This window comes from Podarcis liolepis (genome assembly GCF_965112155.1).
Source record: "Podarcis liolepis genome assembly, chromosome: 7".
Lineage (NCBI taxonomy): Eukaryota > Metazoa > Chordata > Lepidosauria > Squamata > Lacertidae > Podarcis > Podarcis liolepis.
The window spans coordinates 35,977,863-36,002,725 of record NC_139561.1 but is presented as its reverse complement, the minus strand read 5'-3'; the positions used below and the strand labels follow the sequence as shown (position 1 = coordinate 36,002,725).

The following is a 24,863-nucleotide window of genomic DNA, read 5'->3' as shown; positions in this document are numbered from 1 at the left end:
CTTATGTTGCCTTGGGTGCTTTAAAGGGTGGTGTACAAATTAATCGATGTATCCACCACACACAGTCTTTTGTCTGTGCCCTGTATCATTTTGAGAGAGAGAGAAATTGTGCATCAGTTTTCAGTGTAGAACTGATTTAGCTGGGCAGTAACCAGTCTTTTCAACAGACTCTCCCACTGCAAAGTGTTGAAAACTGTCAGTGCTGGCTGTTCTGGCTACCAAAACACACATAACTCCACATTATAGCATGTGTCAAAAACCCAGCAGAAGTGGGGGAGGGGGCAAAGCGAGCCAGGTGAAAGCCATTGGTTGAGCCGTCAATGCACTTAAGTGCGCCCAAATGTCAACATGTGTGATCGAGTGCACGGAGGCATGTATTTGCAGTGTGGCAGGGCTGGCACCAAGAAGGGACTTCCAACAGGCGAGAGATGGAGCGTGGAGCTGATGTTCAGGCTGCCCGTCGAAACCCATTGTTGCCTGGCATTTTATGCCCCCTGGGGCAAAGGTCCAACCAAGTTTTGTGCAGGCAACTTGCCATACCAACAGATGGGCAGGAGTGCAAGCGGCCAAGAGGCAATGTATATGCATCACTTGTGTTTACTGAAAGCGCAGTTCCTTCTCGTAAATGTCCAAATGTCTGGCCTGAGCTATGGCACCTCCAGACGTGGCAGCACAAATGCAGATTTCTCTCTCTCTCTCTCTCTCTCTCTCTCTCTCTCTCTCTCTCTGTGTGTGTGTGTGTGTGTGTTAGTGTGTCTGTCTATCTGTCTGTCTCATTAGAGCCTATATATAAAAAGAAAAGAAAGAAGGAGTCCTGTAGATGGGGAGCAACTTGAGCATTTTCACACGATGGCATTCACACACTTTCAGGTTTCAAATAGATGCTTGCAAAGGAATTTCCCCTTTGCATGCATGTAGAAAACATGCATGGAATTGATGGGTTCTTTGCCTGAGAAAAAGCTTTCCGGTTTAGGATTATTATACTGCTAAAATCCTGGTTGTGCCTGAGAAGCAGGTGAAGCTGAACTAGGCCATTAGGGAAGGGCTGCACTTCATTGGTAGAGTGCATGCTCTGCGTGCAGAAAGTCCCCTTAATCTTCAAATGAAACTCTGGAGAGACATTGACAGTTAGCATAGAAAATGATAAGCTGCATGGATGAATATTCCTATGTTCTGAAATCCAAGATGGTCTACTATTCTCACCACCAGCAGCTCACCAGAGTCTCAGGCAGAGGTTCTTTCCTGCCATGGTATTAGAACTCCTTTAGATGGAGAGGCCATTCATTAGCCACAGCTCCTTTTGCATGCAAGACACCTGCTCTCCCTTTGAGCTAGGTGCTGTTCCCTGAGCATGTTTGAGCAGCCTGATTTTTTTTGCTGTCATTTTACTTCTTGGATCCCTCAAGAGGTACAGGGATGAGGAACCTGTAGCCCTCCAGATATTGCTGGAATTCAACTCCCGTCATGTTCAGCCAGCATGTTCCATGATCAGGGATGATGGGAGTTGTAGTCCAACAACATGTGCAGGGCCACAGGTCCCCATCCCCGTTTTAACACAAGGCCTTATGAGATGTAGCAAGCCCCCATCTACACAGAAGAAGGCACAGGTACTTATTTGCTCACTTCCTTCACATGTAATTGTATAAAAATAAATGCATGAAACGCTGGAAATGTGCAAGCATTCTGTATAGGTGCAGTCATACTTCTTAAATATCTGAAGCTGCTCTGACTTTTGTCACATATAAAAGACAGTTAGGCCCTGCCATCTCTTAGTGGCAATTGTCTTCTTTATTGGTTCTCTTCTCGTGGCAGTTGACTAAAATCTGAAATATCTGCGGCTGGGCCTGTGTTGGAGAAAAGGTTAATCTTGTATTTTCTGGTGTGTTGGTGAACAAAAGTGGTGTTTATTAGAAGGTGGGTGGATTCAGAGGAACAAGTAGCTCCACAGTATTGGAGGATGAGAGAAGCCTTAACAGAGACAGTGCTTGAACAAGGGACTATAGCAGAGGTGAGGAACTGGATCTAGTGGGCAGGCCAGACCTTTATTTCCCTCCACTGCCACACACAGGAATTGCCTACCTGTTAATCACCTGGCATCACAATGACATCAGGTGATCCATTCTGTACAGTTAGAAATAAAATTGTGGGGCCAAAGGCACAGCCTGCAGAGTGCCAACGACGTGCTTATTGTTGTGTCTTGTGAAGTCCTATGCATAGATGGCTCCTGCAAGACCCAGCGATCTCTTAATTGCTGGAACTCACAAAGCGCCATGCACAGCATTTTGCAAGACCTGGTGATCAGCTGATGCTTTGCATAGCCAGCCCACAGTGAACTAAGCCAATCCACAGTGAGCACACATACATCAGATTTTAAAGTAAAAAAGTTTTAAAAATACTCAGTAACCCAAACTATGGAAGCACAACTGAAAATAGGAATACGGGCTGCCATGCAACACAGCTGTCTAGTGCATCACAAATGGAGAGCAGGGGAGAATAACGAACACTGATGCCAGAGGCCCCTGTTCTTACTAAGTCCTAATTAGGAAGGATATGTCTTAAACAAGCAAGTTACATCCCATGCTGCTGTGGAAGGCCAAAAGGTATTGTGATAGCTGTGTTTTGAGAGGAGGAAAGCAAATAGATGGGAAAGCTAATGTGGTAGTTCTGCCATTCTCTTCAGTCTCGCCTAGCTTCCGATTAGCATTTGCTACCATTAGTCAAAGTTGATGCAGGTTAAGGTTGTCAGATGTCCTGTTGCCTGTTGTCACATTTTGGAAATGCAAAATGTGGATTTCCACATTTCTAAGGCTTTTGGGGTCCTTCAATTGACCTTAAAAGTCCCCACTATTTGACCTCTGATTTTTAACGAATAAAAAACCAATATAGATGTTTTGAATATTTGCATTCTTTTAAATAACATTCTTAAATTTATGATCAAAGGAAACCATTAAGATGATCAGCCTTGCAGATCTCTCTTTATTCTGATAGTAAATTCTCCTTTGAGATCCACTTGCAAGGTCTTTGCCTTGAGCTATTACTGACTCAGGTTTTGCAAAACGTATCTTAAATAAACCTCAAAGGAGTTGAAATTGCTTTGATCTGACATCTCAGGTTCTGCAAAGGTGCATTAAGGGAAGATGTCCTGGAGGCACTTTGAAACAATTTTCCATGCATCCACTTGGCTTGTGAAGCTGAGCTGAGCTGTGTGGCAGATGGTCAGTTCCAGATCTTTGCCAAATTTACCTCCAGTGCCAAATAACATTGTTTAGGAAGCATTCATGAAAAGAGACATAGGCAAAATCAGGAAATCGCTTTTCAAAGCAGGAAGGAAGGCTGGTGTGGCATAATGGCTAAAATTTTGAGAAATAGTGACTTGAGTCATGCCCGAATTAAATCTTATCTTAGGCATGATTTCATGCCTTAAGGAAATTTGCTGTGGTTTCAGCATCCTCCCCCAACACCTGTACTGTGGGGTCAATGAGACAGACATGTCTGACAGGGGTTTTGTAAAGATGGTGGAGCTATTAGCCACACTGCAATCTTGGCTTAATAAGCTGGGATATGTGCATGTTTCATACACCCTCCCACCCACCTCTTTCTATCTGTCCTCCTTTTGCATGAGTAAATAAACAAACCAGGAAGCTACAGTTAACCATAGTTTCCTGCTACACCTGCACCAGGAACTATGGTTAGTGACTCCCCCCCCCCTCAAAAAAACCGGTTCTGGAAGCCGGCTTTAAACCAGGCCTTCTTTGGATATAATGGGAAGCTATGGCTCGGGGATGCGGGTGGCACTGTGGGTTAAACCACAGAGCCTAGGACTTGCTGATCAGAAGGTTGGCGGTTCGAATCCCCGCGATGGGGTGAGCTCCCGTTGCTCGGTCCCTGCTCCTGCCAACCTAGCAGTTCGAAAGCACATCAAAGTGCAAGTAGATAAATAGGTACCACTCCAGTGGGAAGGTAAACTGCGTTTCCGTGCGCTGCTCTGGTTTGCCAGAAGTGGCTTAGTCATGCTGCCCACATGACCTGTACGCCGGCTCCCTCGGCCAATAAAGCAAGAAGAGCGCCGCAACCCCAGAGTCAGTCACGACTGGACCTAATGGTCAGGGGTCCCTTTACCTTTACCTTATGCCTAGCTTGCTGCTTCCTGGTTTGTTTCTCAGCTCATGAAAAGGAAAAAGCAGGAGCAAAGAGGCTGCATGCAGGTACACGGAGTTCATGCATATCTTGGCTTATTAAACTGGCACTTGTTTGTGCGAATGCAGCCCATGCATGTGAATCGCTTGAATACTTGAAATTACTAAATATTGGTTTTTATTATTAGTTTTGGAAGTTTTGCAGTATCTTTGTTTTGCAAAGATTACTACTACTACTACTACTACTCCTCCATCCGAAGATCACATGGCGGTTTACAATATAAAACCCCCCAAACGCATACTGTAATAACAAACAACTCCCATTTAAAAGGCCATGGATTGTTTAATTAGCCAAAGGTCTGGCAGAAGAGTTTTTGCCTGGTACCTGAAGCTGTATAATGAAGGTGCCAGGTGAGCCTCCCTAGGGAGAGCATTCCACAAGCAGGGAGCCATCACAGAAAAGGCCGTTCTCATGCTGCCAGGCCTCTCGCAAGGGAGGCACACAAAGAAGGGCCTCAGATGATGGTTGCAGCATCTGGGTTGGTTCATATGGGGAGAGGTGGACCTTGAAGTATTGCAGTCCTGAGCATTTAAGGCTTTAGAGGTCAAAAGCAGCTCTTTGAATTGGTCCCGGAAACTAATTGGCAGTGCAGTCGGGCTAAGATTGTTGTTAAATACCTTATACAGGAACCGCTCCATCAGCCTAATATTTCAGCTTCCCATTATTCACTCTGTCTCTGTATATATTTGAAGGAAATATTTGCCTGGAAGCCCCACACTATTCCAAAGAAACTCTCTTTCAGTTTTTAAAGAAAATGGAGCCTTGCGTCAAAGGTACAGCACTGTATCTCAGCAGTGGAACGTATGCTTTGTATGCAGAATGTCCTAGGTTCAATGACTGGCATCTCCAGTTAAAAGGATCAGGTAGTGGATAATGTGAAAGACCCCTGCCTGAGGCCCTGGGGAGCAGCTGCCAGTCACAGTAAGAATGCACTAGTCTAGATGGATGCAAAGCCTTGACCTAGTATAAGGACATCTCCTATATTCTCTAAAGGAGCTGAAGTGTAGACAAAAAGGGAAGGAGTCCCACCTCGTTCCACCATTACGGCTAGAGCAGCTCACGAAAGCTGCGGCACTGCCACCCCACTCTCTTCATTTGCTACTACCAGAGCAAAACTAGGCTGCTTGTCCAGACATAACAATCTGTGCCTGAGTGTTTTCACAGGAACCGTCTAGATCATTAAATATAATAGGTCTCAGCTGCAGTTTTGATCACTGAAGCATGCATGCAATTCATCACAGCAAATTAGGTATGTCTTCGTAACTTATCTTTATGCTGTTTGCCGGCACTTTTGGAGAGCTGGAACTCAAGATTGTCTGTGCCGCAGAAAACTGTTTTGGATATATAGACAGGCACGCATTCACATAGATAGGGTTGCTATATTTCAAACAGTGAAAATCCGGCCAGAAATGCTGTTGAGCTTTTTGGGCAAAATCACAAAAAAAATATATGTCGTTTTTGAGCTATTTTAATGGAAAACGGCACTGCCAACATGGGCTGCCATAGGTCTGGATTTTCCCAGACATTTCCCCGATTTCCGACTGGACACTGCTGCTGACTGCAGTATTCTGGATATGTCCGGGGAAAATCCAGATGTGTGGCAATTCTAACATAGATATCTATTGTTGTGCAAGAACAAGGAATCATCAGTAGCAAAAATATGGAGTGTTCTGTGTTTCTTTTCCCAGCATCTTGCAGAACTAGCCGTCGTAGCTGTTGAGATCCCTGGCCACATTCATTATTCATCTATTTTAGTGAATTTCTTGTCCACAGAAAAGAGAGAGATGTACTCTCCAACATCTCATTCTGTTTGTGCCAGCAGCTATACTACAACCCCTTTTGAAAAGAAAAAAGGAAAGCAAAGAAAGACAAACCTGAAGCAACCTTTGTTCAAAGCCATTACACAGAGCATTTAGATGGTTGGAGTTTTGGTCCCTCTGACTTGCTGACTTGCTATTTGTTCTTTAAAAGAGCTGAGATTGACCTTTAAAGGGAAAAGGCGTGTTCTGCTATTTAGTTTTTTTTTTGGGGGGGGGGGAGGGAGGGAAGCGGCCATTCAAGGGGAGAAACACAAACTGGTGTTTTCAGTACACTCAGCTATTGAAAAAGCGGTAAAGCTTTGGGCTGCTTTAAGCTCGGCGGGTTTTTGCAGTTGCTCTGTGCTGTTGCTGCTACCACCAGTTATGTATACCATAGCTTGCCAAGGGAGAAGGGGGCTCGCCAAAGGACACCCTTCCCAGGGACCCCCCAGACCTGGAGCCAGCCATGTCAGGATCCCAAGTCAGAGGGAGCAACTGAAGGTGAAACTGCCTTCGACTTTAGCTGAACCGTCTAGCTCAGGGATGCCTAGACTGTGTCTCTAGCTCCCACAGGAACGAGTCAATTGGCAACATGGTGTTTGCCCCTTCAGTTCTTGATAGGATCAGAAAGGAGTTCCTGTTGAACTTCAGTCCCTGACCAGAGCCGTGATGTGCAAATCAGCCCTTATTACAAGTGGAAGACAATGTGGCCTTTTGTTCTGTTTTAGTACATTGGCATGTTTCTGTGGCTGGTTACCAAGAGCAGACAGCTGTGTTAACACCAGATTTTCTTCACTTGCCTTTAGGCTGAATTACTCTCCTGCTCCGATTTTATTTAACGTAGGCAAGTTGAAGAGATAATGGCTGTGGACTAGGACTCTTGCAACAGCCTTCCCCAACTGAATGCTGTGCCAACATGGTCAATGGTAGTGGGTGATTGAGAGTTGTAGCTGTAATTTGGAGGGTGCCAGGCTCACGAAGGTTGTTCAAGAATACTTCCCTCCATGATCCTGCGGGAACAAAACCCCAAATCCACATCTCCGTAGTGATTAAATCCCTGTGGGACTGTTGAGGAATCATTTTCAGTGCCCATATATTTTTAACTTTGTGTATGATGTATCTTGCTGGATATTTGCATCCTGCTCTCTCCACCATCCCTCACCATTTGACTCCCTTGATGGAATCATTTCGGATTAATGCAGCAGCAACATGCTTTTTCAAGTTGCTGTCACCCTCAAATAATGAGCAGGCACCAGCATTTGGTATTTTCAAATTGCAGTTACTTGCATTCAAGCCTGAAATTTGCATTAAGAGAAATAAATCATTAGCGTTAGACTCTTTGCAGGGAAAAAGATGTGGGATGCACACAAATCAAAACTTCTTTATTTCTGGTTTGTTAATCCACAACCTGAATACCTTGTAACTCTCATCTCACAGTTCTTCAGGGTGAGAACACATCTTTATTTTTAATCTGGATGATGAACCAGTTTTAAGTTTATCACATTCTTGTCTGGCTCCTGGTATTGGAATAATTGTCTGTTGCGAAGGGAGACAGTGATTGGTAATGGCTGATCATGTTCTATTTTACAACAGCAGCTATCATCATCATCATCATCATCATCACCACCATCACCACTGGTTTATTACTCCAATTCTAAACAATCACCTCAAGGTTATTTACAAATAAGATGGTTAAAAACAGTTAAAAACACAAAAGTTACGTATGCATTTAAAACAAAATTGAAACCCAAAGAAGCAGACACTTATGGCAAAGACCCATTTTTCTAACTGGGAAAGCTTGTTGGAGCAAATTTATCTTTGGTTGTTTCTGGAAAGTGCAGATAGTAGGCACCTGTTGTAATTTGACAGGATGCTATTCCACAGAACAGGAGCAGCCATACTAAAGGCTCTGCTCTGAGTTACTGCAGAGTAAGCTTCTGAGAGCTTTGGAATTTGCAGGAGAAATTCCTTCATAGACCACAGAGTAGAAGTGAATTGGAGGATCTTGGGTAATTTTCCTGAACCACTTGGTTATTTGAAAATTGGCAGGAGTGGACAAGCATCCCTGAATGACAACTTGATCGCCGCCTTGGATGTCCCTCTGCACTGTGAACCAAAAAAGGCAGCATGAGGACTGCATTTTAGAGAGTGTTCTCTGTTCGCATGTATGGTGATGGGGGAGGGAGGTTCAAGATACCCAGAGAAGCCTTCTGTGTGAACTGGAAGTATACTTGAACCTGTCTCCCAGAAATCACAGTAACACATCAGGGGTTCATCAGCAGTCACGGCATGTTATATCCAGTGTCAGTCTTGCTCAAATCAGACTAATTGAAATTAATGGTCCTGACTAACTTAGGTCCATTAATTTCAGTGGGTCTTCTCTGAGTAGGAGTTAGTTGGATACAGCCCAGTGAAATGAAAATCAGAACATTCTGAGAGCCCATCTGGATGTCATGTCTGCAGATCTGTTTGCTTTTAACCCAGATACGCTGCTTCAGAAGGGCCACAAAGCTGCCTGACTTTTTCATTCCACTTTCCAGGCACTCGTCTCCCAGCAAAGCTTATTTCCATTATCTGAGATTGGTCAAGGAGAAATGAGGGCATAGGAAGAGGCATTAGCACCCCATTTACTTTTTTTAATATAACTCAGATCTTCCCCTCTTCATATGTAATTGGAGCATACTTGAGTTTGAAGAAATGAGTCTGCTGATGTCCTCATTACTTTGGCCTTGAACGTGCCATGCTAACTGAGCGAACTCAGAACAGCACTTAGGAACATGGCATTGTCAAGGACCCTTTTCCGTTGTCTCTGAGACATCACTTCCGAATGCCAAAGCAACATAGAAAGCAGAGGAGATCATCTTTTAAACAGAATAGCTGTTCTGATCAGAATGGCTCTTTTGTTCGACCTGCCATTGCAAAATAAAAAATAAATTCCATTCTCAGTATCACTTAGGCAGGCTTCACCATCTCATTTAATCAACACTTTATTGCTTCCTTTTCCATGCAAATAATAAATGCGGGAGTTTAGTGTGTACCTGGTCACAGAAATGTGCAAAATGCTAATTAAGAAGTTGTAAATGTGTGTGTATGTGTTTGTGCGATCACTTCTTGAAGCTTTGTTGCTACAGAGAGGATTTGCCATGAAAGGGCATTCTGTTTCAAGGAAAGGGAAAAGGTGGATTTTGATGTGTGTATTTGTGTCCCCTGCACAAATATGCTGGCTCAAAGCTGGCACAGTTTATTTCCTATCACTTCAGTGTGACAGCCAGAATTTGTATACCAGGCTCCTTCTTCCTAGGCTGTCAAGACGCAGCTGCAGCAAAGGGTCCTCTGCATCCCACAATATTAGGCTCTCAAAGCAAGGCTGCAGTGGTAGCATCTCCTTGGCATGGCTTTCCTCAACAGCAGATGTGATTAAAGGAAGCCCACGCTGGTCTCAGAGAAGACCCTTCTGTGCCCTTGTTTGGATGGATGGTAGTAGCAGCCGCCAGAGGCCTCTCGAGTCCAGGAATGAGGATTTGGCTAGGGTCAGGCAGAACAAAAGAAAGGGGCATAGTTCAAAAATAAAAGAGGAGGCCCTTTTTTTTAATGGAGGAAAAAATCCCACCCTACTCTGTATGTTTCTACTTGGAAACATAGATTGCACAAGCTCATGAAGAATTCGTGTGAGATTATCAATTATAATGTGACCTAATATTATTTATGGAGGGTCATTTGATCACTTAGTAATAACACAAAAGTGCCCTTGTACACATTGGCCTGGTTCACACGTTGTGCTAAACCAAACTATGGCTTAGCGTGAATGCAAGTGGAGATAGTGTCCACGGTGCTCCTCCTTCATCCTTATTTAGGCTTATGCTGTAAACCAGACCCGAGCTCATGGTTTAGCTTTCCCTGAACAAACCATAGCCCATAAGCCATAGAATGAACCTTGGTTACAACTTGTGGTTGGTCCAGAGTGAACTCAACCATGAGCCCAGGTTGATCCTGCTCCAACGTCTTGGTTTCCCTTACATCAGTGGTTCCCAATAGGTTACCAAAATTTTCAAAAGTAGGGGGTCCATGGCTTGGCTTTTGAAAAACAGGGGGTCTGCAGTATTTAGCTAATTGGGAACCACTGCCTTACATCAAAGTGGGTTAACAAATGTTCAGTAGAAAACAGCATTATTTGATTAAGCCGTACAACACGGGAGATGAACGCTAATCTGCTTCTTGAAGGGAGATGTGAGAAGTACCCTGCAGGATCAGACCAAAGGTTCATCTAGTGCTGCATCCTCTTTCTCACAACAGCCAATCAGATGCCTTTAGAAAACCCTCAAAGGGAACTTGAAGGCAGCAGCCCTTCTCTACTGCTGCCGCCCTGCATTTAGAATTCAGAGGAATACTCCCTCTGAAACTGGAGGTATCATACAACTATCATGGCTAGGCACGTTGCCTGCCTGAAGTAGTTGCTGCTTGGTATGGCTGATACTAGCCCAGGTCTGAGCTACATTTGCCTTGGCTAAACCTTTCATGAGCTTTGATACGTGTCGAAACAGTCAGGAGTCTGCTTTATGGCGCTGTAATGGTCAGCTTGCAGCAACTGTGCACCACCCATAAATAGGAAGAAACAATAAAGGCTTGTGAATTGGCCCTGGGACTTGCATACTGGGGGACATGGTAACAGCTGCAGCGTGCAACATAGCAAAGATACGATGCTCATCTGCCATTGTAATGAAGTTACGGCGGCCTTGCAAGCGGAAAACGCTGGCCCAAATTCAAGGGACAGATGGAACGGGAAGCTGCAGAATTCAGATTAATTAACCAATGTGACACCGTATCTCATGGCTTAAATAAGGATTAGGGGTGCTTTGCTGCAAAAAGTCATTGTCCCCCATTTGGTGCTAGAGCAGTTGTTATGTATTCATGCTCTGATGCGCCAGAAAAATGCAGATTGTATCTAGATTATGTTTTGTATTAATGGTTCATATTCCGGCTATGCAGGCATGTTCTTTGCCTTCCCTTGCTCATTATTTTCTGGTTATTTTTCACTATATCTCACTGCAAGTTTCTATATATTGAATGTCATCTTGCCCACTATGGGCTTTATTTGAAGTGGCATTCATATGGAAGGTGGTTAACCTGTTCATCTTTACAGAGCAATGGGACTTTTTAATTTCATCTTGCTACTCCCTTAAAGGTGCATGTTTTCAGTATAAGTACATGATTCACTTTATTTAGAAATGTGCATCCAATTGTGTTGTGTGTGAGAACATCCCACTGAAACCTTGGAGTCAGGTTGATCGTCAGATGTTTGCACATCAATGCAACCCTGGACTGCAGAAGTTGTAACTGAATGTGCAAATACACCATAATGTTTCTGGCTTTTTGTGGAATTAAGGTTCCATGTAATGCTTGCTTTTAGAACTGTAAATTTTGAGGTCTGTGAGGAATCACACAGAGGATTATAGTTAGGAAGTTCTCCCATCACGCAGCACATTATAGCTGAGTTATGGGGCTAGTAGTAGCTTTCTGTTCACTAACCCCAGGATCTCAGCACTCTCAATGCAAAAATGCAGTTATCCTGCAGCACTGACTGCTGTAGGGCAAGGCTAGATGAGAAGGATGCTGTTCATCTAGCCCTGAACCCAAACGGTATGGTGCAAATATGGGGTATATTTACTTCCATGTGCCTCAGTTGCCTCTCCCTTTGCTAGGGGTAGCCAGCATAGTGCCCTCCAGATGTTGTGGAACTACAACTCCCATCATCGTGATCCTTGGCCATGCTGGCTGTGACTGATTAAGGTTGTAGCCCATTAAATACCTGAAATGCACCACATTGGCAACTCCTGTTACGTTTTAACTGCAAGCGCAGTCACTAACAAGGTTTAGAGGGAAATAGTCCCCCCTTAACAGAATACTTCAGAGGTGGTTTATTTTCGTAAGAACATAAGATGCTGCAGGATTGGTCCAATGGCCCATCTAGCCCAACATCCAGATGCCTGTGGCATGCTTGCTCCGCACAGCACTCTCCTTACTTGAGATCCCTGGCAGCTGGCATTCAGAGGGCATACTGTCCCCCGACAGTTATGGTGGAGCATAGCTGTCATGGCTAGTGGCCATTGATAGTCTTATTAAATTCCACAGATTTTGTCTAATCCTCTTTTAAAATCATCTGAGTTGTGTTAGATTAGCCTTCTAAGTGGAGAAAAAACATCAACACTGGCTTGGAATTTTTCGACTTTGTCCTGGAAAGGTGGGCAGGGGCTCATGAAAGTCGTGAGTGGAAGGAAAGAAAGACCATTGGAGTACAAGAAGACTAAGAACCGAACAGGTATGCATCTCAGTCTGCAGTCCTAGCCAAACTTACATAAGAGTTGAGTACAGTGGAATTTATTTCTGGGGGGAAACATGCAGGATGCCCTCACTGTGAACCTTCTAAATTCAAAGTAGACAGGTCCACTCTGCTTTTCTTAGGAGTGTAGCTACTATTGGCATTACCATTACCTTGTGGGATATAGAAGGATCCTCACTATATAGAAGGATCTGGCAACTTCTGTTTCAGTGTATCTGAGGAAGTGTGCATGCACACGAAAGCTCATACCAAGAACTAACTTAGTTGGTCTTTAAGGTGCTACTGGAAGGAATTTTTTTATTTTGACTTGTGGGAAGGGGCTGTTTAGTCCTAAAATGACAGGATTTGGCTATCATTTAAATGTTCTCTGCAGCTATTACATCCCAACATTAAATTCAAGGCTGATAATAGTTTGGGGAAGGGCGATTTCTTATCTTGTCCAAATCCCACCCAGTTGCCATCTCACAGTTAAGCAGCTGAACATCAGTCTGTGTTGGGATGGATGCAAATTATTACAATGTGTTCAGCGGTGCATGCCAGTGGATCCGAGATCAGAAGCCAGCTCTTTTGTGCGTGAAGCCATTCTTGAGAACTTCAGACCAGGGCAAGGAAGCAGGCACATTGGCAACTCCCCAAGAAGATTGTGGACTGTCCAAGTTGAGGTTAAAAGGGCAACTATTGTCAACAGAACCAGCCTGTGCGCTGGGATCCTCCATTGTCTGTCTTCCTTCTCCACTCCAGATAAACAAAAAAATCCATTACGCAGTCAGATGGAAATGATTTGAGGGTGGGGGGAAAGAATGACACAAGTGCTAAAGATTTCTAAAAATATTCCATTGTCGTGTGCTTCTGACAATAGTAATTTAATTTTGGTTCATTTTCTCCTTTTGCATTTTGAGGCTGTCGGGCAGGGGATGCAAGGTTCATTCTTGAGTTTATTTTGATCTTCAGCATGGGGTACCCAAAAGTACAAACTGGAGACAGGGTGATGTATCTACCTTTGCGAGAAAAATTCTCTGGAGCCCACCTTCTCTCGAGACAGGGTATTATTAGTTGCCTTGTTTCAATAGGTGCCTGAGTGAATCATGGTGTGTTTACATATATCCCCCCCCTCTTTCTAACAGAGAACTTCTCTTTATCTCTTAATAATGTATTCTCTCATGCTTTTTTTATTTATTTCCGAAGTGCTGTGTTAAGGAAATTTTCCCTAGAGTTTTGCTTTACCTTTCTTCACAATTGCATTTTATCCAGTGGGGCTTTTTAAAAAAATAAAAAATAGGGAGCACGCAGTCCTTGTAATGTGATTCTTAAAGGTGTCTCTGAGACAATGCCTGCTCCAGCTATGTACTAGGAAGAGATTGACTTGGATTCTTTCCTGATAACTCATCCTGGGGTTCAAAGGGACAGTAAAGAGAAATGGGTAGCCGTGCCTGGACTTTAAAGACATCAGCTTAGCACAGGCATTTGTTCTAGGTGTTAGAGCTCACAAATTGTGCACAAATTCAGTTTTTTCATTCGTTTCACTGGAGGACACAGTGCACACTTCTTCGTAGGTGTGAATTTGCTAACCCCACGATTGAAACACATGCACAAGAGCCATACGTACATCATAGAACACAAATATATATGGGCTGAGGTCAAGGGTGTCCATCCAACAGTGAAATACCTTATGTTTGGCCATTGATATCAATGGCATTACCAATTTTGGATTGCTGGAGCTAAGCTATCTTGTCGTTGGTCAGGGCTGTTGAAGGCAGTGCCTTAATCTAGTCCCCAAGTTCAGTAACAGGACCTAGAACTAGAACTAAGGGTTGTATTTAATATTAAAGTCACTTAGTGGTATCCTTGTTGCGCAGTCAGAACATTGTTGTGCAGTGGAAAACACAAATACCTTACTGCAGATGATTGTGCAACTGATTGCACAACAAGAATCAGCTGCTGGATTGACCAAGCTGAAAGTCAGGCTCCTGTTATTTAAAGTACACCTGATCAGTCCAGTGGCTTTGTACTACCATCCAGTTGCAGAGACTGGTATCACACACACTTGCTGCACCTGCAGATAGAGCCTAGCCAGCTACCAGGGACTGAGCATGCTCTGAAGTCTTTGAGTCCCTTTTAAGAGTTCTTAAGCCTTCCACGTTTTGAACCATACAGGTCCTTCTTCAGGCTCCAGAACCCCTGGCACTGCTCATAATTCCAGGTCTGTTATCCCTATAAATACCAAGCAACACATTGAAAATAGAACTCCAGGGTCTTTTCCTCCAATCAACTGCACTCTTCCCATCTTCTCCAGCCAATAGTGTTCTCTCTTTCTCCCCTTGCCAGGGAGGCATCATGATGACATCAGCACTGTGCGTACACCTGTCTCCCGCGATGCAGCTGAGAGCCCACTGAACAGCTGTTTGTCAGGAAGCAGGTGACAAGACCGGCCACACCTGCCCCTGCCCCTTTCCTGCATTCCATGGCTATGGAAGAACATCAAACTAATGAGCTCTGAGCAGACTGAACTGGAGCATATTCTAACCAGTGTCAGCTCATCGCTTAATTCTGTTATCACAGCACTGTGACTGTGGAACATGGACAACGAGAGACAGAATGACATGGGGAATTTATTCTTAAAAAGAGAGAGAGAGAGAAATGTTTCCTGAAATACTGCCTTTCTAAACAGTATTTCCTGGAGAACAATTACTCTTCACCCACCCCAAACGTAAGGTTTACTCAGGGAAGCACCAGGCTTGAGGGGACCCCAAACAAGGTATATTTCAGTGCCTCTCCCAGCCCTGCAGAGGAGGCAGAGGGGACGGGCAGCAGTTGGTTGCAGAAGGACTGGATGGCAGGACTGGAAGCAGCACAGCACCCACCACCAAGTGCTCTCACAGTCCAGTGCTGTGAAGAAAAGCACTGGCAACTGTAGCAGGCTGGCAGCTGTAGTGGGCCCTCTGAGGCCCATGGACCCTGTCATTTGACCAAACATGTTGGGTGCTTCAGCTACCAGCAGTGCTGGCTCCAGGATTTGGGGGAGGGGCTTGGACATGGGAGCCCAGAAGAGAGGGGAACATGCAAATCGAGGATTTTCTTGAGTTGCATCCTCCAGTCTTAGATACTCTGTGCCAAAGTGGAAATGGTAGTCCTGAATGGATGGCAGGCTCTCTACTGGCCTTGGGGCCCTGGCAGATGCCCAGCCTTGCCACCCTCTGAAGCAGGCCATGGCTGTCAGGTGTTCTCAGTGGGCTTTCCTATAGATCTGTGAAGTATATTTGGTTGCTTCTCTGGAATAATGTGCATCGGATTACTGGCTGGGGTTTCGTTTTGAAACAACTGCACTGGTTGCTAGTTCATGTCTGGGCCCAATTTTAGGGGCTCTTGTTACTGTTTAAAGTTTAAACATAGGCCCCAAATATCTGAAAGGCTGTCTTCTTCCCTGAAGATCCTCTTGGGTGTTAAGATGGACAAAGGGGGCCCTCTTAGGAGGTCCACTGCCCTCAGAAGCTCGCGGGGGTGAGGTGGTGACCTGGGAGAGGGTATTTTCTGTTGCAGTCCCCAAGTTGTGAAACTCCCCATAGAGCTGAGTCTGCCGCCTTCACTGTACAGCTTTCCAGGAATGCTGAAGACATACCTCTTTCCCCGGGCCTTTGACACTTGAGATACATATTTTAAGGACCCACCTAATTTTTGTGATTGAAAGCTGTTTTAAACTGTTTTTTACTATTTTGTTTCAGTGTTGTAGTCCACTTTAAGGTGAGTGAAGGGTGGGTAGATAATTATTATGAGATAAACTAGCCCAACTCCATGCTTCACTCAGACACTGCCTGGAATTGAGAGCACTGTTCACCATACTGTGAATCATCCATGGCTCATTTCCCTGTCTCCTATTTCGTTAAGTGCATGGTGTGCTTCCAACAATGGATGGATTGCTTGTATTTTGAACCTAAAGCTCAAATTCCATCTTCGACTAAGGCAGAGCTGCCAACACAGTGGCCTCCAGATGTTGTAGACTAGGGCTATTATGTGCTGTTTGATTGCAGGTGCTGCAATCAAGTGGTGAAGTCAGATTCACATGTACTGCATGTTGTGCTTCCTGCTTGTGAATGGATGCAGCATTTAAAGGGGTTTGATAGGACCCATACCAAAAATAATGTATTTGAGCTCCCCGCTTAGGGATTTGGCTTCTTCTGAAGAAAATGCAAATAATGTCAAAGTAGGGAGATTCCACATTGCGAATCTATGTAATGATTTTGGTTTGTGGTTTTGTCAAGTGATGTGCGGAATCTAAATAGTGGCATCATCTGCCATCACATCACTCCCTTGTAAAGTGTAGCCTCCAGATGCTAGTACAGTGGTACCTTGGGTTACATACGCTTCAGGTTACATACACTTCAGGTTACAGACTCCGCTAACCCAGAAATAGTACCTCGGGTTAAGAACTTTGCTTCAGGATGAGAACAGAAATCGTGCTCCGGCGGCGCAGCGGCAGTGGGAGGCCCCATTAGCTAAAGTGGTGCTTCAGGTTAAGAACAGTTTCAGGTTAAGAACAGACCTCCGGAACAAATTAAGTACATAACCAGAGGCACCACTGTATGGCATTTAGTAATGCCCAAGTATCCTTGGTCAACATCATGCCCTTCAGATGTAGTTCTTGAACTACATTAGCCCTAATCAGCATGACCAGTGGTCATGGATGATGGGAGTTGTAGTCCAGCAGTGTATCTGTTCAGAGCAATAGCCCTCTTTTCAGATATATATATATGTATGCCCTTTCAATAAATCCACATTTTAAATGTTTGGGAATTCTGCGTTTGGGATATTTCGAGTTTTATTCTCACTGAAGAAATACATATGCAAATAAACACACACGGGGGGGGGGTTGCTTTGGCACAAAGAATTCACAGTTTGTTTGACATAATATACAAGAAGTGATAAAATAGCAAGATTTGGAGCTGCACAAAATACTTCGAGGAGGAAAACTAAGGAGAACTGCACCGGCAGTCTAACTCTGGTACATGAATAAGTGCAGCCTGCTGCAACAATGTGATGCTGCAGAGTATTCTCAATAGAAATGCTGCTGTTCATCGTTCCAGCCAGAGGTCCTCCCATCCTGCAGGACTTTAAACCTCTTGAACCTCACTCCCTCCACTTTTCATTTTTCTTAATTTCAATCTAACACCCTGCATTCTATGGTTTTTGAGCATGTTCACTGCGCTCTTTTTTTTTTTTTTTTTTGGAGGGGCATTGTCCCATTAGAGCTTTTATTTATTTCCATGTTTCTACAAACGTCAGGGTTCCCCCAAACAAGCTGATCCTACTTTCTTGTTTCTTGGTGGCTCCATTTGTGTCAGCACTAGCCACCTGAGCTTGCTTTTAGAGGGAGTAATTTGGGATCATTATTTGAAACCAGCTTGGTTGGTCGCCTTGGTACACAGGGATGCTGAAAACCTTCCCCATAGTAATGATAAAGATGCTGCTGTATTCATTATCGTTCCATCAGTCTACGTGGTACTTTTTAGAGAGGTATGAAACTATGTCCTTGCCCTCAAGGTGTTTATGGCCCTACATGTCAACAGAGGGAGAGACAGCATAGCATAAGTATCTGGGGGGGGGGGGAATATGCAGAAAAAAACAGTGTCGCAAACCAAGGCTTAATTTCGTAAGGTATGAGGACTAACAGGTAGAGGCAAAGACTTCATGGGAACAGTGGATTTTAAAGCAAGGGGATAGAGAGAGCTTGAGAGCTATGCAAAGAGAGGCTTTGCATTCATCTAGAGCATCAGGATCAAATCATCACTTTTCTTGCCATTTGTGAAGACTGGGTTTTCTTGTATAGCATCTAGTGGGGTGTTGCACTTCACTTTTGATAATGACCTCCTTTTTGATGCTGCTGTTAAGAATCCACAATTCATCAGTGGGCAAGTCCAACTCTTCTCATCCTCCTCAGCTTTAAGGGATCCTCCAAATAGAACTAGAAGCTGCAAGCTCTCATTCCTAGAAGACCCCCTCCTGCTTTTTCCCCAAGTGTTGCTCTATAGGTTAGGATTCATCCTTTCCCTAGCAGCTGAGAAAGGAAATGAGGGTAGGCCACATATTTCTTGGGAAATTGAGAGCTAGACAGATAACGAACCACACTTGCGCGTTACCTGGAACAACCGGGCTGGGAATTGATGCCTGGGTTTAGGAGAAGCTCTGGTTACCCGCTATCGGTTTTAATGAAGTGTGCTAACTAAATTGGATTTGGAGTACTCATTGAAAGCTGTTTATGGCACGCTCTTGAGTACATTTACCATTTTGTCGGAAGTGCATGCTAGCGAGCATATGAGTCTTTAAGACAGGCCATCTGTTAGTGTTAGACCCTTGGATAATTGTCAGGTCGTTCTAAAAATAAGCATATATACAAACTGCCCAGCAGTGCAAAGGTGATTTCCCCCTCCCGCAATTTCCTTCTATGACAGAGAAAAGGGGGTGGGGGACAGCACAATGCCATGAGTGGTCATTCTGCGCTCTCAGCTCTCCCCCCCACCCCGTTTTCTTTTTCTTTCTTTCCTGCAGGCTTTTCTGATTCGCAGCCCCCTCCCTGCCGCAAGCCGGTTGCTGCCTGTCACATCTCAAGCTTTGGATTAGCACAGTCCCAATCTAAGGCTCTTGGGAGTGGGGCAGGGGGGTCCCTGGAGGACCCCCGTAATATAAGCTCTGCTGGCTGAGGCAAGTACTTTCCCCTCCGAATGAAAAATATCCGCATGAAAAGCCAAAGCACAAAAGATCTTGATCCTCGTGATGGGTTTGTTCTTAATTGCATCAAACAAACAATAAAATGTAATGGGTAACATTTGCAATTAAGGAAACACCCAAAAAGCAAAGTATGGGGGGGTGATTCCTTTAGGTTCTGGATGCAGGTTTGTTTGTTTAAGGTATATCTGGCATATATTAGCCGTGAGCTAGGAAACCACAGTTGAAACCTTAGGTTCCATGGTCTATCAGGTAACAGAGGGTGGGGAAGATGTCTGCCTGGGATTCTAGCTTTTGTCAGCCGGAGTAACTAATACTGGGCTAGAGGGACAAAGCTGAGACACACCCTAAGCCCACCTAAATAGGAAGCTGCCTTAGTCTATCCTGCTCATTGTTTTCCACACTGACTGGCAGGAGCTCTTTGGGGTTTTAGATGGCAGTCTTTTCCCAGCCCTACCTGGAGATCCCAGGGATTGAACCTGATGCTCTGCCACCAAACTGTGCCCCTTCCCTAAGTATCTGCCTTTGGTCATGTGAATACAGCCTTGGCTGAGTCCATGTTCCTTCACCTAGATTCCAAAATCTCCAGCTCTCACCAGTAGACCCTACCTGGCACACGGAAGATGCATAACAGATGTGGAGCACACCATCAAATGGACGTGTTGCTGTCTCAAACCGCCATTGCTCCCCTCCCGGTAGCATTTTAATTTTTTTCACCTGCTCCTGCTGTAGTACTCCTGTGGATTGCTGGCAGAGATTGTTATTGCAGGGTGGAAGATTCCCAGCTCGAGTGCCAGCTTTTTAGCTGTGCTCCATTTCCGCCCCCCACCCATGCCTCCTACTCGTCCACTTGGCTCTTCCGGCTTGCCAGCGTTGCCTTGCTATGCTTCTCTGTTGGTCCTCTTAAAACTCACTGCCTTTATTGCTGTTCTGAAGGCAGAGGATGAGTGTCATTTAGACATGCCTTTTTAAAAAATACATTTAGTATATGCTCAGTAACAAGAATAAAGTTGTTCTTGAAGGTGGTGTGCTCACCGCAAACATATGTTCTGAACTTCCATAAGGAGGTAAATCACACCGGGTGATTGACTGGCATATGCATTTTGCAAGGTACTGTTCACTTAGTCTGAATCTGCTATTTAGCCTGCAGGTATGAATGAAAGAGGTTCAGCCAGCCAGTAATATTTTTAAAATGTACCGTGTGGTGCCTTGTAATCATATGGAAAGGTGAATGGCTACCTATACCACCTGGTCACTAGTCATGTCGCCAGAATTCACAATTACCTGCCTTTGAATACGCTTATAATGTTCAGGTGCATTGTGAGTTGAGTGTCATTTAATCTAAAGTTATTCTCTGGTTTGGATTCTAATGCACTCCCCTGGCAGCTTAAGCACTGTAACAGTTGTGACTCAGGCCCCAGAGACCTTGGGAAATGTAATTTTCCCAAGGCACCCGATCCCCAGGTGCCCTGGAAACTACATGCCCCATCTCCTTCTGAGCACGTGGTCATTCATACCACGATGGGGGACAAATTTCAGGTGCCTAAGTGTGATTAATTGGGATGCCCACCTAAGTTCAGAGAGAAGGTGGTTCCATAATACAGGTGCCACTGTATTATGGAAACACCAAGTTGCAGCAGTAGAGGGGCAACTATTTTTTTTGGGGGGGGGGTGGCAGCAGGAGATGGCTTACCCCTGAGAAGCAGTTGGAGAACTTCTCTTCTCCATAGATAAATTTGATGATATGGTACCCCCCACAAACTCCAGACATCCCTGCCAACAAATAAGGGACAGAATTCTGAAAGGCCATTTGTGCAAAGCTCTCCATACAACCCACAGGGCTTCCCCAAGAATAATATTATTTACATGACTCTCTAGTTTTATTCATGGCAAATGTTACTCTGAGGCCCTGGGACTGATGGGTGGCATGACAATCGGCTGAGGCCGTGGGTTGTTAGGGAGCTGAACAGTCACCCCGCTTGTGAATTGCTGTCAAATTTGAGCGTAATCAGCCTTGCATCTTTGCCCAGCCTCTTGCTTACGAAAACAGCATGCTCTTTATATTAGCTGTGTGCAGAAGGTATTATTAACCCGTGTATGAGAAGAGAAGGTTCACAAGGAGAGCTTCATTATCAGATTTAGAGCCGCATACCATTCTGTTATTGACCTGCCTGGTGTAATCAATGCGGCAGGCATACAGGTTGGAAATCATGTTCTCGGCCTGTGGAACGTACGCCTTGCCGCTAGTGCTGATTGTGCATTATCTTTTAAATGATACTGCCTAAATAAGTATGGATCTGCTGAGCACCAACAGCCCTCGCTTCGACTGGAGAATGCTAAATCTTTTGCATTTGTTTTTAAGAAAAAAGGAGGGAAAAGTTGGTATTAGGCTGTCCGAAGAAATTGAAATCTACAGCCAACAAGAAACATGGCTGCACTGAGGCAAGCAGGCATATGTCAGAAGAAGGTGTAGTAACATGAAACATGCGCTGTTGCGTTTCTGATGAGATCTGGTTTCTTGGGACATGAGGTGCATGCGGTGGGTTGTGAAGGCAAAAGGGAATCTTGGTTGTGGGTTTTTTTAAAAAAAAATTAGTTGACTAGAGAATGAGTTTGAACAGCAATGGTTTTGCCCATGTGAGTGCATGCAGGAAATGTCTGCACAGATGGACAGCCCAGACCAGGAACTGCTTTTGCTGCCCTGAGAATATTTGCAGTTTCCCAGGGATGTGCCCAAACTGACAGTGTTATTGTGTTTTCATGTGCAGCCTAGACATAGCAAGATAGGAAGATGCTTTATAGCAGGTGAGACTGTTTGCCTGCTCAGACTGACCGCAGCTCTCCACTGCTAGAAATGGTAGGTGGGCAGAGTGGCAAGCTTGTCGGCTTCCCCTTTCAGGGCATCTTGCCAGCCACTGTGAGAACAGGATGCTGGACTAGACGGGCCATCAGCCTGATCCAGTAGGATCGTCTTGAGTCCCCGTGTTATTACAAGGCTGTTGACAGAGCTTGCAAGCCAAGTTTTAAGAGCTTTAGGAGAGGTGTGTTTGGCAGGAACACAAGAAAGGTATGTTGGCAGTGCTTAGAGGGCTGGAACTCTCTTCCTAAGGAAGCCAGTTTAGCCCCTGACTTTGTCAGCCAATGCCAGCAGGTGAAAACCTACTTATTTAGACAGGTCTTTGACTTACAGAGGGGGCTGTTTTCTTCTTCCTTCTCTTCTTCTTCTTTGATGCTTTTATCTTCCTCTACTATTTATTTTTTAAAGCTTTTTTAAAAAAACCCCAAACACAAAACATTTATGCAACAAAATGCAAAACCTTTACAGAAAAGAAGGAAAACAAAGGCATACCAAGACTCTGGGTCGCATCCTGTATCCTTGCCCTGCCCTTTAATTGCCTCTTGCTTTTATTTATTGTGGCTTTCTTTCTTTTATATATTTTTTAAAAATACTTTGTTGCTATGTAGTTCTTATTATCCTAAGCCGCTTTGAGCGTCCTTTATGGAGAGTCTGGTGCATACATTTAATAAATGAGAACGTTAATAAACTCGAAAGAGGTTTTGAAATAGCTGTGCCAGTGAGAAACAGCAGCATTTTAAATGTCTTTATCTAGGCTGGGAAAGCTTCACCCCCCCATCCCAGATGTTGTTGGGCTATAACCCCCTTCACCGCTGACCATTGGCCATGCTGGCTGGGGCTAATGGGAGTTGTAGTCCAACAACATCTGAAAGGCACCAGGTTCCCCAGCCCTGAACTAAATGCTCACCATTATGCATAACTGCAATAAATGAACAGCCACCTTCTCCTTCTCCTACAATACAGTTCTTGGTGGAATTGCCCTGCTGTTTTGAAGCTCTGATTTCTCTTCTACATTTAATTTTTTTAAAAAAATTGCTGTACCTATTCTTCTGCATAGCAGTGTTGTATGCTTGCCCCCCCCTTTAACCTTTTGTCATGTGGTGTGCAAAAGAATGAGCATTATTATGTGTAGTTTCATAAGAAACCCACTGGCCACAATGCCTGCTAACAACTTTTGATACGACTTAGAAATGCCACGGCACTTGTGACACCTGGTGGTCACTCTGGGGAAGTGCACAGTTCAGCAACTTAGTGTACAGTATTTAAATGGGGTCGCCGCTACCTCCAGAGACAAGGCCTGCAAATGGATCCTCCATTAGTTAGATGTTGTCACCAGACAATTTTCATTAGACTGATGTCATCTCAATAATAATGGATTCAGGAGGAGTTTCCTGTGCGGAGAATAACTTTGAGTTGCTTAGAAAGAAGTGAATGATCTGTGGAGAGTTAAATATATTTGTGTGTTTGTCTGATGTTATGCTGATGTGAAAGAGTAGTTGGACAGCTTTGCAGATAGGCATTGCAAGGCAAACATTTAGGGTTGTTGTATCAGTTAATTTAGGATGCATCCTTATAAGGGAACATATTCCTAAACACACAAATGCACATAATCAGGAAATCCAACAACCTGCCATGAAACCTTGGAGTAAACATTCAGACCTTTGTGTTGCAAAGGTGAAAAGGCACAGAAGCTTTGAATGAAAGCACATACAAATCCTTCTTAGAATGAATGGGCAAATTAGTGGTGACTGGCTTGAGTTCAGTGGGAGGCAAGCATAACTCTTTTTCTCTGAATCAGGACCACAATCTTCTGTTTGCAGGAGTAGCTTCCACTCATGCAAGCAAAATTGTAAATTATTGGTTCAGATTGAATCCCCCTTCAGGAGAATGAGAACTGAATGGTCTCTCATTCTGTGCCACCAGATCAGCATGAGATCATGTCTTTCAACAGATCTTTGAGAAAAGAACTGTGTTTGGAGGAGTTGTAGACCTGGTTGCAGAGTGTTTTGATGAGAGAGAGTGGCCAGGAGATCTTTCCAGTGCTTCTTGGAGCTGGAGATTCCAGACGCCGTCCCTGAGGTGCTTGTAACTCTGAGACACGACTTCCGTTTGCATTAGATTGGATATGCAACTACTGCACAGCATTAGGATTTATTTAGCCTGCTGGCAAATGACAGACAGGATGTCTGAACACTAATGTCTCCCTAGAGGGGAAGTTGCAGCTCCCTTTATGAAGGGATGGAAGCTGATTGCAGAGGTGTGTGGTAAATGCCATCCTTTCACCAAGTTCGAACCACTGAACAACACAACCACCTTCCTCCACCCTCGCAGTTAACCCCTTTCTGCCATGAAATGGATACCCGCCAGAATACTCCACTGTCAACAGCACTAGTCAGCCTCAGAGTAGAGCTACTGACTAACTTAGATCCATTAAGTTCAGTGGGTCTGCTCTGAGTAAAGCCCAATCGCTGGCTACGACCCTGTTTGTAAAGGTTGGGAGCGTTCAATGCCCCTTTGGGTTCCCTGTGCAAGTTCCCTTTACTGTGCACCTGGGACTCCTTAATGGCAGGAGCCAGGTGTAGCTGGATGTGCCACAGGGGAGGCACACTGACCCTCTCTGTCATGCCATGAAGCTCGGGAGGCCTGTGCGCACCTTCCCCGTGCCAAGTTCAGGATGGGCCAGAGCGCAGCAACTGGTGCGCTTCTCTTGCCGAAGTTATTTCTCCAACTGTCGAAGTGTTGTGAGTTGCAATCTGGCGTCCCTTTCTGCCAAGACTGTCTTATCTGCACCAAGTGAGAACAGCGAATGGAGATATGGCAAAGGCGGCGTCGGCAGCAGCAGCCTGTGTGTATGTGTGTCCCTGTGCAACAGAGAATATTGTTTAATTGTTACAGTTAAGGAAGTCCCAGAAGGCAGGCACCCCTTGCAGAGCGTTACCACTTTGCCTAAATGCAG

General features: G+C 44.6%; 1 protein-coding gene across 3 annotated transcripts in view; it reads left to right on the top strand.

Annotated features, from left to right (window-relative positions):
* Positions 1-24,863, top strand: part of ZNF423 (zinc finger protein 423) — a 325,427-nt gene that overhangs the window by 299,511 nt on the left and 1,053 nt on the right. The window lies entirely within an intron of this gene.